The sequence below is a fragment of the Danio rerio genome, chromosome 7, assembly GCF_049306965.1.
Source record: "Danio rerio strain Tuebingen ecotype United States chromosome 7, GRCz12tu, whole genome shotgun sequence".
Lineage (NCBI taxonomy): Eukaryota > Metazoa > Chordata > Actinopteri > Cypriniformes > Danionidae > Danio > Danio rerio.
Genome location: NC_133182.1, coordinates 59,628,314 through 59,642,752, shown reverse-complemented (window position 1 = coordinate 59,642,752; position 14,439 = coordinate 59,628,314). Strand labels below are relative to the sequence as shown.

Sequence of the window (14,439 nt, the reverse complement as noted above, 5' to 3'; positions counted from 1 at the left end):
CTAAGAATACTGCTGATTTACGTTTTTATTTAATTTATACATACGCAATGAATGTAAGCCTGCTAACTGTGTGTGGTTCAAATGATAGAATATGTAAACTTTGTTTATATATATAATTAAATAATAATAATTAAAAGCCTGCGTGTAAGGCTTTTATTTTGAGGACGACGTCACAAGCGCAGATTTGGTTAACCAATTAGAGGAAAGTGGGCGTTTCAGCACCGCCTACATGTGTAAAATGAATTTTAAAGTCGTTTATCCGTTTTCCTACCCTAAACCAAAAAACGAAAATCCAGCCAAAATCTCGTTTTTTCGTTTTCTCGTGAGCAAAAGAAAAACGGAAAAACGGCCGTTTTCTCCATTTCTTTTATTCCGTTTGAAAATGGAAAACAAATGAACAAAACGTACACGGACCATTTTTTGACTCATTATTTCGTTTTGGTTTTGTGTTTGTTTTAATATTTCGTTTTAAGTTAATAAGCAGAATAACAGATGAGTTTCCGTTTTTTTTGCCAACAGAATAAACAGAAAAACGAAATATTCGTCGTTTTTCTGATGTTTTGTTTTCCGTAATAAAAGGAATAATCAAATGAACGGATGATACACGGACCTTATATACTGCCGTGTTTTATGTTGAATGGTTCTGGCACAATGGCATGTTTAATTGCAAAGCCTTTCCCTAGGTAGGTAAAATCTCAAATTGAAACTTTAGACTTTTAAAAATTAGTTTTTAAGCTAAATATCTGTTCCTCTGCAAGTGCCAATATGCTGCCATATTTAAAGGTGCAGGTGCAATGGCAAGTTTAATTGCATTAATTTCAAGTAGTCACAGTTTTTAGGTATTTTCTAACATTTAAGAATGTTTGCATTTCAGGGTTGTAAAGCCGTTTTTTGCTACGTTGCTGTTTGCAGTGCAGAAATTATTTGCCACATTGTAGTGTTTAAAGGAACTGATTTTTTTTGTATTGTGATTTTTAGGGTTGTCAAAAAGTATAGAAATTCTATATCAAAAGGTACTGAAATTTAAAAATATAATTTTTTCGCTAACATTGAAAGCACTGATTTTCCATTGTGTTCACATGCTCAAAAGATATGACTGATTGGTCGTGACAGTCATTGTTTTACCAATCTTTACCAAGTGCAAATACAAAGACACTGAAGCTTTTTAGAGCCCTGTCGATCATATGTCAGCTTATGGACAAATCAGCTGATCGAAGGCGCTTTAAAGTGCTCCAGTGTCTGTGTAATTGTGTTTGCATTTAGTGAACAGCAGTGAAGAGTGGTGAAACAGCCAATCACAGTCATTTCTGTAGAGCATGTGAACACAACAACCAATCAGTGGTGTTTAAGAACATGCTCATTAGTGCTTGAATGTTAGCAGGAAATATTTATTTTTTAAATTTCAGTACTGATTGGTACCAAACCCAGTACTTTTGACAACAGTATTGTTGTATTTTTCCGTTAGAAAATCTAAACTCCAGTCTTACAAATCAGCTTTTAAGCTAAACGTCTATTCCTTCAAATGTCTATATGCTGCCATGTTTAAAGGTGCTGGTGCAATGGCTGTTCAATTATGCTAATTTCAAGTAGTCACATTTTTTTTTACATAACCTCAAACATTTTAGAAAGTTTATATTTCAGAGTTGTAAAGTCCTGTTTATATATATATATATATATATATATATATATATAAAAAAGTTGAAAGTTTAAGATCTGTGTAATGTCATCTTTACTGGTTAGTTGAACTACAAAAATGATGTTGAGTTTAATTGAAGAAAATGTGGAAACCGATTGCACGTAGTTTCTTATGCTTACATTACTTAAAATGTCTGATTAAAACAATGTTGAGACTAATAGCATTTAGGATGTTAGTTAAACATAGTATAACAGCATTAGTTAAATGGAGTTAATAAATTAATCTTACTATTAAACCCTAAGTAAGGTTACTAAATATTCAAGAGTATGTTAACTTAAGAATTTACATTAAACTAACTTGATCTTTACCAGTTAGTTTACTTGGCAAGTATTAGGTTTCTTACTTTAAGGCAATAATTAACCTTAACTGAAGATTTTCCTGTAAGTTTATTTCGCAAAAATAAGGCAATCGGTTTCCAAACTTTTTTTAAGTAAACTGAACATGTTAGAATTTACAGTGTGTCTCAAAGGCGGAGGGTAATTTGGGCAATGGTATTAACCGACAAGCCTTGGAGAAACGATCGACCACAGTTAGAACGACTGTGTTGTTCTGGGAAACAGGAAGATCAGTGATGAAGTCCACCGCTATGTGAGACCAGGGCCGCTGCGGAACAGGTAGCGGTTGCAATAAACCAGCAGGGGTTTGGTGAGATGCCTTCGTCGTTTGACAAATATTACAGTTTTGAACATAATTGATCACATCCTTCGTGAGAGAAGGCCACCAGAAACGAGCTTTGACTATCCCCAATGTTGCCGTGATGCCTGGATGCCCAGAGCTGGGAGTGTCATGAACATGAGTGAGTAGTTGTGAATGTATCTCATTGGGTACAAAGGTTAGATGAGTCTGACAATCTACTGGAGGACTGTTTTCTCTGTTCGCCTCTTAAATCTCGGTAAGTATGTCTCACTGTACGGGAGCCACTAATAAGTTGGTAGGGAGAATCGTTTCGTCGCTAATGGTGGGTTTGTCCTCTGTTAACCTGGATAGCGCATCTGCCTTACCATTCTTATTCCCTGGTCTGTAGGTGACGATGAAGTTGAATCTTGTGAAGAATAACGCCCAACGAGCTTGCCTGGGATTTAGACGTTTGGCTGAGCGAAGATATTCCAGATTCTTATGATCAGTCAAAATGGTGAATTGCTGATTAGCCCCCTCCAGCCAGTGCCGCCATTCTTCCAGAGCTAATTTCATTGACAGTAATTCGCGATTCCCAACATCATAATTTCGTTCTGCTTCAATTTACGGGAGAAGAAGGCACATGGATACATTTTGGATGGTTGACCCTGGCGTTGGGATAACACCGCCCCGACTTCTGTGCTGGATGCATCCACTTCCACAATAAAAGGTAGGTCTGGGTTGGGGTGACAGAGAATAGGAGCTGTGGTGAATTGAGTCTTGAGATCTGTAAAAGCTTGATGTGCTTCGGAGGACCAGGATAATTTGTGGGAGTTTCCTTTTGTCATGGCCGTTAACGGAGCTGCTATAGAGCTAAAGCCTCTGATAAACCGTCTATAGAAGTTAGCAAAGCCCAGAAATCGCTGTAACTCCTTAATATTTTGGGGTAACGGCCATTGTTGAACTGCCTGTACTTTCGCATAATCCATTGTAATCCCCTCTGCACTGATGACATAGCCCAAAAAGGCGATCTGTGTCTGATGAAACTCACACTTCTCTAATTTGGCGTACAATTGATGCTGAATCATGCGTTGCAATACTTTACGCACATGCTCGACATGTTCTTCCATGTTGTTTGAGTAGATAAGGATGTCGTCGATGTAAATGATCATCCAGCGATCCAGCATATCTCGAAAGACATCGTTCATGAAGGATTGGAACACAGAAGGACAGTTTGCTAGGCCGAAGGGCATTAACGTGTACTCATAGTGCCCCCTAGTGGTGGAAAACGCAGTTTCCACTCGTCACCGGCACAGATTCTGATAAGGTTGTATGCACTGCGAAGATCAAGCTTGGTATAATATTTGGCCTGTCTTAGTTGTTCAGGGCAGGGGGTACGAGAGGCAATGGATAACGGAACTTAACGGTGATCTCATTGAGCCCTCGGTAATCACTACAGGGACGTAAACTGCCATCCTCGTCGATATATTTAGACATAGCCTTATGTTCAGGTTGTGACAGGGGAAATATTCGACCCGTTGGGGGGATTGAGCCGGGAATTAATTCAATAGCACAGTCACTTGGCCGATGCGGGGGAAGTTGAGTAGCTTTTTGTTTGCTAAAAGCTTCGTGCAAGTCATTGTACTCAATGGGAATTTGTTCATCATCTGGTTCAGGCAGAATGTTAGTGGTTCTATGAATGGGCCGAATACAATGCTTCATGAATGACTCACTCCACTGCAGAATCTGTCCGTCCCTCCATGAAATACGAGGATCATGTCGACGTAACCATGGCAACCCCAATACCAACGGATGATTAACTGAGTCAATAATTAGGGACCGAGCACCGAAACGGTGCGTAGGCCCTATTGGAATTGCTCTGTTTATTATTATTAGGGACCGAGCACCGAACGGTGCAAGGCCCTATTGGAATTGCTCCGTTTATTATTAGGGACCGAGCACCGAACGGTGCAAGGCCCTATTGGAATTGCTCCGTTTTTAGGGACCGAGCACCGAAACGGTGCGTAGGCCCTATTGGAATTGCTCTGTTTATTATTAGGGACCGAGCACCGAAACGGTGCGTAGGCCCTATTGGAATTGCTCCGTTTTTTATTATTAGGGACCGAGCACCGAAACGGTGCGTAGGCCCTATTGGAATTGCTCCGTTTATTAGGGACCGAGCACCGAAACGGTGCGTAGGCCCTATTGGAATTGCTCCGTTTATTATTATTATTATTATTATTATTATTATTCTTCTCTCCAATGAATCGCAATTTAGAGGGGCTAAACATGCCCGAAAACTCACGAAACTTTGCACACGCCTCAGAAGTGGCGAAAATTTACGTTTGTTAGGGGCTTCAGAAGTGGGCGTGGCAAAATGACTCGACAGCGCCACCTAGAAAAATTAAACGGACGAGCCCCCGATCCACGAATCACGCACATGCATGAAAATTGGCACACACCTCAAACACACCAAAACATACGAAAAAGTCTCTTGGAGCCATATCTCAAACCCAACAGGAAGTCAGATATTTTTAACTTCCTGCGGCGAAAAAGTGGCGTTTTTGCCATTTCCAGGCGTTGTACTTTAACGAACTCCTCCTAGGGATTTTATCCGATCGACACCAAAATTGGGTTTTGTCATCTAAAGGCCTTGGCGATGTTAAATTGCGAAGCTTTAGAGTTTTCATCGATGGGCGTGTCCGTGGCGGCCTCGCAAACTTTGACGATTCGCCACAAAACAGGAAGTCGTTATAACTCAGGCATGCATTATCCGATCTGCCTCAAAATTCACACGTTTGATAACAGTCCTGACCTGAACACATTTACATGCCAATTACCAGATACAGTTACAGCGCCACCTGCTGGCCACAGGAAATGACATGATTTTCGGTGTAACAAACTCCTCCCACAAATTTTTTCGTATCAGCACCAAATTAGGGTTGTGTTATCTGAAAGCCCTAGCAATGATATATTGTGGAGATCTAGAGTTTTCGCAGAGGGGCGTGTCCGTGGCGGTATGACAAATCTCAACGCTTCGCCATGGAACAGGAAGTCCTTATAACTCAACCACACAATGTGCGATCTGCCTGAAACTTCACATGGTTGATAAAAGTCCTCTCCTGAACACATCCAGATAACAATAATGAAGTGGGCGTGGCAAAATGACTCGACAGCGCCACCTATAAAAATTAAACGGACGAGCCCCTGATCTACGAATCCCGCATATGCACGAAAATTGGCACATACCTCAAACACGCCAAAACATACGAAAAAGTCTCTTGGAGCCATATCTCAAATCCAACAGGGTGTCGGATATTTTTAACTTCCTGCGGCAAATAAGTGGCATTTTTGCCATTTCCAGGCGTTGTATTTTAACGAACTCCTCCTAGGGATTTTATCCGATCGACAAAAAAATTAGGTTTTGTCATCTAAAGGCCTTGGTGATGTTAAATTGCGAAGCTTTAGAGTTTTCGTCGATGGGCGTGTCCGTGGCGGCCTCACAAACTTTGATGATTCGCCACAAAACAGGAAGTCGTTATAACTCAGTCATGCATTATTCGATCTGCCTCAAAATTCACACGCTAAATAAGAGTCCTGACCTGAACACGTTTACATGCCGATATCCAGATACAGTTATAGCGCCACCTGCTGGCCACAGGAAATTACATGTTTTACAGAGTAACAAACTCCTGCCACAAATTTTATCGTATCAGCACCAAAATTGGCACCAAAATTATCTGAAAGCTCTAGCGATGATATATTGTGAAGATCTAGAGTTTTCGGAGAGGGGCGTGTCCGTGGCGGCATGACAAACCTCAACGCTTCGCCATGGAACAGGAAGACCTTATAACTCGACGATACAATGTCCGATCTGCCTGAAACTTCACATGGTTTATAAAAATCCTCCCATGAACACATCCAGATAACAATATTGAGTCAGTCATAGCGCCACCTGCTGGCAGAAGGTAGTTTAGCTTATAACTCAGCCACACAATGTATGACCTGCCTGAAAATTCACATGGTTGATAAGATTCCTCTACTGAAGGCATCTACATGCCAATCTTTAGTCATAGTCATAGCGTCTCCTGCTGACAGGAGGAAGTTTGGCTTAAATTTGTGATTTTCTCAGGTTCTTTATATATATCGGCTTAAATTAATATTGTTTGCTGTTCTCTGTCATCCTGATGCCACCGGGCGGCGGTGAGCCCGGGTGCGAGGTCCCTATCATCGCTGCTTGCAGCTTTAATTATTATTATTATTATTATTATTATTATTATTCTTCTCTCCAATGAATCGCAATTTAGAGGGGCTAAACATGCCCGAAAACTCACGCAACTTTGCACACGCCTCAGAAGTGGCGAAAATTTACGTTTATTATGGGTCTCGGAAGTGGGTGTGGCAAAATGACTCGACAGCGCCACCTAGAAAAATTAAACGGACGAGCCCCCGATCTACGAATCACGCACATGCACGAAAATTGGCACACACCACAAACATGCCAAAACATACGAAAAAGTCTCTTGGAGCCATATCTCAAACCCAACAGGAAGTCGGATATTTTTGACTTCCTGCGGCGAAAAAGTGGCGTTTTTGCCATTTCCAGGCGTTGTACTTTAACGAACTCCTCCTAGGGATTTTATCCGATCGACAACAAAATTGGCATTTGTCATCTAAAGGCCTTGGCGATGTTAAATTGCGAAGCTTTAGAGTTTTCGTCGATGGGCGTGTCCGTGGCGGCCTCGCAAAGTTTGACGATTCGCCACAAAACAGGAAGTCTTTATAACTCAGGCATGCATCATCCGATCTGCCTCAAAATTCACACGCTTAATAACAGTCCTGACCTGAACACGTTTACATGCCAAAATCCAGATACAGTTACAGCGCCACCTGCTGGCCACAGGAAATGACATGTTTTTACAGAGTAACAAACTCCTCCCACAAATTTTATCGCATCAGCACCAAAATTGGGTAGTGTTATCTAAAAGCTCTAGCGATGATATATTGTGAAGATCTAGAGTTTTCGGAGAGGGGCGTGTCCGTGGCGGCATGACAAACCTCAACGCTTCGCCATGGAACAGGAAGGCTTTATAACTCAACCACACAATGTCCGATCTGCCTGAAACTTCACACGGTTGATAAACGTCATCTCTTGAACACATCCACATAACAATATTGAAGTGGGCGTGGCAAAATGACTCGACAGCGCCACCTAGAAAAATTAAACGGACGAGCCCCTGATCTACGAATCACGCACATGCACAAAAATTAGCACACATCTCAAACATGGCAAAACATACGAAAAAGTCTCTTGGAGCCATATCTCAAACCCAACAGGAAGTCGGATATTTTTAACTTCCTGTGGCGAAAAAGTGGCGCTTTTGCCATTTTCAGGCGTTGTATTTTAACGAACTCCTCCTAGGGATTTTATCTGATTGACACCAAAATTGGGTTTTGTCATCTTAAAGCCTTGGTGATGTTAAATTGCGAAGCTTTAGAGTTTACATCGATGGGCGTGTCCGTGGCGGCCTCGCAAACTTTGATGATTCGCCACAAAACAGGAAGTCTTTATAACTCAGGGATGCATTATTCGATCTGCCTCAAAATTCACACTTTTAATAACAGTCCTGACCTGAACAGGTTTACGTGCCGATATCCAGTTACAGTTATAGCGCCACCTGCTGGCCACAGGAAATGACATGTTTGACACTGTAACAAACTCCTCCCACAAACTTTCCCGTATCAGCACCAAAATAGAGTGGTGTCATCTGAAAGCTCTAGCGATGATATATTGTAAAGATCTAGAGTTTTTGCAAAGGGGCGTGTCTGTGGTGGCATGACAAAACTCAACGCTTCGCCATGGAACAGGAATTTCTTATAACTCAACCACACAATGTCTGATCTGCCTGAAACTTCACATGATTGATAAAAGTCCTCTCCTGAACACATCCACATAACAATATTGAGTCAGTCATAGCGCCACCTGCTGGCAGAATGTAGTTTGTCTTAAAAAACAATCTCCACACTATCTCTGATCTGCCTGAAACTTCACATGATTGATAAAAGTCCTCTCCTGAACACATCCACATAACAATATTGAGTCAGTCATAACGCCACCTGCTGGCAGAAGGTAGTTTGGCTTATACCTCAGCCACACAATGTCCGATGTGCCTGAAACTTCACATGGTTGATAAGATTCCTCTCCGGAAGACATCTACATGCCAATCTTGAGTCACAGTCATAGCGCCACCTGCTGACAGGAGCAAGTTTGGCATAAATCTGTGATTTTCTTAGATTTTTTTTATATATTGGCTTAATATAATATTGTTCGCTGTTCTCTGTCATCGTAAGGTCACCGGGCGGGGGTGAGCCCGGGTGCGAGGTCCCTATCATCGCTGCTTGCAGCTTTAATTATTATTATTATTCCGCCCCCTATCGGGGCACTTTTGAGGGTCTAAACATGCCCGAAAACTCATGAAAATTTGCACACACACCAAACGCGGTGTAAATAGCAGGTTGATATGGGTCTCGGAAGTGGGCGTGGCAAAATGACTCGACAGCGCCACCTAGAAAAATTAAACGGACGAGCCCCCGATCCACGAATCACGCACATGCACGAAAATTGGCACACACCTCAAACATGCCAAAACATACCAAAAAGTCTCTTGGAGCCATATCTCAAACCCAACAGGAAGTCAGATATTTTTAACTTCCTGCGGCGAAAAAGTGGCATTTTTGCCATTTCCAGGCGTTGTATTTTAACGAACTCCTCCTAGGGATTTTATCCGATCGACACCAAAATTGGGTTTTGTCATCTAAAGGCCTTGGCGATGTTAAATTGCGAAGCTTTAGAGTTTTCGTCGATGGGCGTGTCCGTGGCGGCCTCGCAAACTTTGACAATTCGCCACAAAACAGGAAGTCACTATAACTCAGGCATGCATTATCAGATCTGCCTCAAAATTCACATGTTTAAAAAGAGTCCAGACTAGAACACGTTTACATGCCGATATCCAGATACAGTTATAGCGCCACCTGCTGGCCACAGGAAATGTCATGATTTACAGAGTAATAAACTCCTCCCACAAATTTTTTCGTATCAGCACCAAATTTGGTGGGTTGTTATCTGAAAGCTTAAGTGATGATATATTGTCAAGATCTAGAGTTTTTGCAAAGGGGCGTGTCCGTGGCGGCATGACAAACCTCAACGCTTCGCCATGGAACAGCAAGTCCTCATAACTCAACCACACAATGTCCGATCAGCCTGAAACTTCACATGATTGATAAAAGTCCTCTTCTGAACACATCCGCAAAACAGTAATGAGTCAGTCATAACGCCACCTGCTGGCAGAAGGTAGATAGGCTTATAACTCAGCCAAACAACATCCGATCTGCCTGAAACTTCACATGGTTGATTAAATTCCATTACTGATGGCATCTACATGCCAATCTTAAGTCACAGTTATAGCGCCACCTGCTGGCAGATGGTAGTTTGCATTATAACTCAACCACACAAAGTCCGATCTGCCTGAAAGTTCACATGGTTGATAAAAGTCCTCTCCTGAACACATCTACATAACAACATTGAGTCTGTCATAGCGCCACCTGCTGACAAAAGGCAGTTTGGCTTATAACTCAGCTAAACAATGTTCGATCTGCCTGAAACTTCACATGGTTGATAAGATTCCTCTCCTGGTGACATCTACATGCCAATCTTGAGTCACAGTCATAGCGCCACCTGCTGAGAGGAGGAGGTTTGGCATAAATCTGTGATTTTCTCAGATTTTTTAAATAAAATGGCTTAAATTATTACTGTTCGCTGTTCTCTGTAATCCTGAGGCCACCGGGCGGCGGTGAGCCCGGGTGCGAGGTCCCTATCATCGCTGCTTGCAGCTTTAATTAGGGACCGAGCACCGAACGGTGCAAGGCCCTATTGGAATTGCTCCGTTTATTAGGGACCGAGCACCGAAACGGTGCGTAGGCCCTATTGGAATTGCTCCGTTTATTAGGGACCGAGCACCGAAACGGTGCGTAGGCCCTATTGGAATTGCTCCGTTTATTATTATTATTATTATTATTATTATTATTAGGGACCGAGCACCGAAACGGTGCGTAGGCCCTATTGGAATTGCTCCGTTTTTAGGGACCGAGCACCGAACGGTGCAAGGCCCTATTGGAATTGCTCCGTTTCTTATTATTCTTCTTCTTCTTCTTCTTCCGCGGAATGAATCGCGGTTTTGAGGGGCTAAACATGCCCGAAAACTCACGAAACTTTGCACACGCCTCTGAAGTGGCGAAAATTTACGTTTATTATGGGTCTCGGGAAGGGGTGTGGCAAAATGACTCGACAGCGCCACCTAGAAAAATTAAACGTATGAGCCCCTGATCCACGAATCACGCACATGCACGGAAATTGGCACACACCTCAAACATGCCAAAACATACGAAAAAGTCTCTTGGAGCCATATCTCAAACCCAACAGGAAGTTGGATATTTTTCACTTCCTGCGGCAAAAAAGTGGCGTTTTTGCCATTTCCAGGCGTTGTATTTTAACGAACTCCTCCTAGGGATTTTATCCGATCGACACCAAAATTGGGTTTTGTCATCTAAAGGCCTTGGCGATATTAAATTGCGAAGCTGTAGAGTTTTCGTTGATGGGCGTGTCCGTGGCGGCCTCGCAAACTTTGACGATTCGCCACAAAACAGGAAGTCGTTATAACTCAGGCATGCATTATCCAATCTGCCTCAAAATTCACACGCTTGATAAGAGTCCTGACCTGAATACGTTTATATGCTGATATCCAGATACAGTTATAGCGCCACCTGCTGGCCACAGGAAATGGCATGTTTTACAGTGTGACTAACTCCTCCCACAAATTTTATCGTATCAGCACCAAATTTGAGTGGTGTTATCTGAAAGCTCTAGCGATTATATATTGTGAAGATCTAGAGTTTTCGCAGAGGGGCGTGTCCGTGGCACCATGACAAGCCTCAACGCTTCGCCATGGAAGAGGAAGTCCTTATAACTCAACCACACAATGTGCGATCTGCCTGAAACTTCATGAGGTTGATAAAAGTCCTCTCCTGAACACATCTTCATAACAATATTGAAGTGGGCGTGGCAAAATGACTCGACAGCGCCACCTACAAAAACTAATCGGACGAGCCCCCGATCCACGAATCACGCACATGCACGAAAATTGGCACACACCTCAAACATGGCAAAACATACGAAAAAGTCTCTTGGAGCCATATCTCAAACCCAACAGGAAGTCGGTTATTTTTAACTTCCTGCGGCGAAAAAGTGGCATTTTTGCCTTTTCCAGGCGTTGTATTTTAACGAACTCCTCCTAGGGATTTTATCTTATCAACACCAAATTTTGGTTTTGTCATCTAAAGGCCTTGGCGATGTTAAATTGCGAAGCTTTTGAGTTTTCATCGATGGGCGTGTCTGTGACGGCCTCGCAAACTTTGACGATTCGCCACAAAACAGGAAGTCGTTATAACTCAGGCATGCATTATCCAATCTGCCTTAAAAATTCACACATTTGATAAGAGTCCTGACCTGAATACATTTATATGCTGATATCCAGATAGAGTTATAGCGCCACCTGCTGGCCACAGGAAATGACATGTTTTACATTGTAATATACTCCTTCCGCAAACTTTATTATATCAGCATCAAATTTGAGTGATGTTATTTGAAAGCTCTAGCAATGATATATTGTAAAGATCTAGAGATTTTGCAGAGGGGCGTGTCTGTGGCGGCATGACAAACCTCAACGCTTCGCCATGGAACAGGAAATGCTTATAACTCAACCACACAATGTGTGATCTGCCTGAAACTTCACAAGGTTGATCATATTCCTCTCCTGAACACATCCACATAACAATATTGAGCCTGTCATAGCGCCACCTTCTGGCAGAAGGTAGTTTGGCTTGTAACTCAACCACACAATGTCCGGTCTGCGTGAAACTTCACATGGTTGATGAAAGTCCTCTCCTAAGCACATCTACAAAATGATATTGAGTCTGTCATAGCGCCACCTGCTGATAGAAGGTATTTTGGCTTATAACTCAGCCACATGATCTCTGATCTGCCTGAAACTTCACATGGTTGATTAAATTCTTCTCCTGAAGACATCTACATTGCAATATTGAGTCACAGTCATAGCGCCACCTGCTGGCAGAAGATAGTTTGGCTTATAACTCAGCCACACAAATTCTGACCAGCCTGAAAATTTACATGGTTGATTAAAATCCTCTCCTAAAGACATCTACATGCCAATATCGAGTCACAGTCATAGCGCCACCTGCTGGCAACAGGAAATTACATATAACTCAGCCAAACAATGTCCGATCTGGCTGAAAATTCACATGGTTGATAAAATTCCTCTACTGAAGGCATCTACATGCAAATCTTGAGTCAGAGTTATAACGCCACCTGCTGACAAGAGAAAGTTTGGCATGAATAAGTGATTTTCTCAGGTTCTATATATAAATCGGCTTAAATTAATATTGTTCGCTGTTTTCTGTCATCCTGAGGCCAACAGGCGTTGAGCCCGGGTGCGAGGTCCCTTTCATCGCTGCTTGCAGCTTTAATTATTATTATTATTATTATTCCGCCCCCTATCGGGGCACTTTTGAGGGTCTAAACATGCCCGAAAACTCATGAAAATTTGCACACACACCAAACGCGGTGTAAATAGCAGGTTGATATGTGTCTCGGAAGTGGGCGTGGCAAATTGACTCGACAGCGCCACCTAGAAAAATTAAACGGACGAGCCCCCGATACACGAATCACACACATGCACGAAAATTGGCACACACCTCAAACATGCCAAACCATACGAAAAAGTCTCTTGGAGCCATATCTCAAACCCAACAGGAAGTCGGATATTTTTAACTTCCTGCGGCGAAAAAGTGGCGTTTTTGCCATTTCCAGGCGTTGTATTTTAACAAACTCCTCCTAGGGATTTTATCCGATCGACACCAAAATTGGGTTTTGTCATCTAAAGGCCTTGGCGATGTTAAATTGCGAAGCTTTAGAGTTTTCGTCGATGGGCGTGTCCGTGGCGCCCTCGCAAACTTTGATGATTCGCCACAAAACAGGAAGTCGTTATAACTCAGGCATGCATTATCAGATCTGCCTCAAAATTCACACGCTTCATAAGCGTCCTGACCTGAACACGTTTACATGCCAATATCCAGATATAGTTATAGCGCCACCTGCTGGCCACAGGAAATGACATGATTTACGGAGTAATAAACTCCTCCCACAAATTTTTTCGTATCAGCACCAAAATTGTGTGGTGTTATCTGAAAGCTCTAGCGATGATATATTGTGAAGATCTAGAGTTTTCGCAGAGGGGCGTGTCCGTGGCGGTATGACAAACCTCAACGCTTCGCCATGGAAGAGGAAGTCCTTATAACTCAACCACACAATGTCCGATCTGCCTGAAACTTCACATGGTTGATAAAAGTCCTCTCCTGAACACATACTCATAACAATATTGAAGTAGGCGTGGCAAAATGACTCGACAGCGCCACCTATAAAAGTTTAACGGACGAGCCCCCGATCTACGAATCACGCACATGCACGAAAATTGGCACACACCTCAAACATGCCAAAACATACGAAAAAGTCTCTTGGAGCGGAATCTCAAACCCAACAGGAAGTCGGATTTTTTTTACTTCCTGCGGCGAATAAGTGGCATTTTTGCCATTTCCAGGCATTGTATCTTAACGAACTCCTCCTAGGGATTTTATCTGATCGACAGCAAAATTGGGTTTTGTCATCTAAAGGCCTTGGCGATGTTAAATTGCGAAGCTTTAGAGTTTTTGTCGATGGGCGTGTCCGTGGCGGCCTCGCAAACTTTGACGATTCGCCACAAAACAGGAAGTCGTTATAACTCAAGCATGCATTATCCGTTCTGCCTCAAAATTCACATGTTTAATAAGAGTCCTGACCTGAACATGTTTACATGCCGTTATCCAGATATAGTTATAGCGCCACCTGCTAGCCACAGGAAATGTCATGATTTACAGAGTAATAAACTCCTCCCACAAATTTTTTCGTATCAGCTCCAAATTTGGTTGGTTGTTATCTGAAAGCTCAAGCGATGATATAT

At 42.5% G+C, this 14,439-nt stretch overlaps 1 protein-coding gene and 1 long non-coding RNA gene across 8 annotated transcripts in view; one reads left to right on the top strand and one right to left on the bottom strand.

The window, feature by feature from the left end:
* LOC137496227 (uncharacterized) overlaps nucleotides 1-14,439 on the bottom strand; it is a 385,312-nt gene that overhangs the window by 46,235 nt on the left and 324,638 nt on the right. The window lies entirely within an intron of this gene.
* Nucleotides 1-14,439, top strand: part of LOC110439952 (transmembrane protein 236-like) — a 766,382-nt gene that overhangs the window by 450,838 nt on the left and 301,105 nt on the right. The gene's annotated exons all lie outside the window — the stretch shown is intronic.